This window comes from Impatiens glandulifera, chromosome 2 (assembly GCF_907164915.1).
Source record: "Impatiens glandulifera chromosome 2, dImpGla2.1, whole genome shotgun sequence".
Lineage (NCBI taxonomy): Eukaryota > Viridiplantae > Streptophyta > Magnoliopsida > Ericales > Balsaminaceae > Impatiens > Impatiens glandulifera.
In genome coordinates this window covers 9,699,800-9,701,867 of record NC_061863.1, presented here as the reverse complement: position 1 = coordinate 9,701,867, position 2,068 = coordinate 9,699,800, and positions in this window count along the sequence as shown.

Genomic DNA, 2,068 nt, shown 5'->3' with positions numbered 1-2,068 from the left:
AAATGATCTACACAAAGAACCACTCCAATTATCTCAGGGGTTCTTTGGATTATTATATTCTAATTTATTTATTAAACATTCTTTATAACCTAGATAGTAAATGATTAAATATCATTTAACTATATTTATATAGGTTTTAGTATTAAGATAAGACTCCAAATATTTATATGAGTTTAATCACTTCAATTTACTTTTTTAACTTATTCAATTTATACTTTAAATAGTTTTTAATCATTTCAATTTATTCAGTTAATTTACTTTTTTAACTTATTCAATTTATACTTTAAATAAATAGTTATATATATTTAATGAGGAGTGATAGGGGAGGAAATTTGATGGAGGGAATAGGGAAAAATGATGTGTCACTATATCACTTGTTGAAAAAAAGATAAAAAACGAGGAGAGAGAATAGAGAGAAATTTTGTTATTTTTTGACTAATCAAATTTCACCACATTATTCTCATATTTAATTTTATTTTCACAATAATTTTCTTTCAAACTATTTAGTGGAATAACTTATTAATTAATTATAACTTATTATTAATTATAAACTTAAAACCATCATTATCAAGTCAAGTCAAGAAATCTATATTCTATAAAACCTATAATATTGCAGCCAAATCAAATAATTTGGGAAGGCCACATTGGCTGTTACAGACAGAAATGCCGTATAAAAATAAAGTCTGATTATATGAAAATTGGAAGCATCCCAGTTATTTCTTATTTGATATTGATGATAATTGATATAAAAAAAAAAATTAAAGATCAATAACAACCTGTATTCAGAAAGACTAAATAAACCCTTCAATTTTAAAAAATATTGTTTAAAACCTTTATTTAATTTATTTTATTTTGACCTTCATTAAAAAAACATTCTAATAATCACAACTTCACGTCAACTTAAATATAATTAGAATCAAATTTGTGATTTTTTTTCTCTTCTCGTCACATTATATTATTTGAATCGATCAATTAATTTTGTAAGTTACTTGAGTATATGGTCTTTTGTTTCAATAATGTAAGAGTATTTAGAACTTAGAGAAAAATCAGCAATGCAAAACTCGTAGTCGATATGACACAATCAATAATAGGCATAAATACTTCGTTAATTTGTTCTAACATTTTCGTTAAATACTTTGATTTTAATTATTGAAAATAAATTATTCAATAAAATTAATGAGTAATCTTGATTTGCTATGGTTTATATTATATATAATTATTTCTAAAAAGAATATAACACAGCCACATCAATTTGGGAACCCCAAATTAAACAATGCCGTATAAAAACTAAAGAGCTTATATCTGGAAAAATCCCAGCTGTTTCTTATTTAATTATTACGATAATGGTAAAATAAAATAATTAAGATTAAATAACACCCTAAATTTGTACTCAGAATGATTAAATAAACCCTTCAATTTTTATAAAGATAATTTAAAACCCTTATGTGAATATATTACTATTAAAATGGTCTATTACTCTCATATTCTCACCATATATCCTTTAAATGTTCTTTTAATTAGTTAGAATCTATATATATCTAATAACGCTTAATTTAAAATGTTGGAGGTGTACTACACGCTCTTTCCATAATCATTCACAAATCAGGTAATTTCTCTTTCCTAATTTATTTATCTTAATTATTTTCTCTCTCCTAATAATATATTAATATATATATATATATATATATATTATAATATATATATAAATTTCTTTCCTAATATATATATTTCAGTATTTTTTTCTCTCCTTACCATATAGATGTTTATATTTTTTTTCACACTAATAAATAAATATTTTTTATCAATAATCTTTATATTAAAATATATATATTACCTAATATATTTATTTTATATTTAATAATAAAAATTATATAATAATGCTTAATATATTAATATAGAGGTTTATATACAAACTCATCGTATATAATATTACTTTCTCTCTTACTCTATTTTTCTTAATTAAATATATTAATATTAATTCAAAATTTTCATTAAATATTAATTATATAACCTCCAACAAAAACGTATAATAAAATATTAATTATAAAACCTTCAAGAATTCTAATTA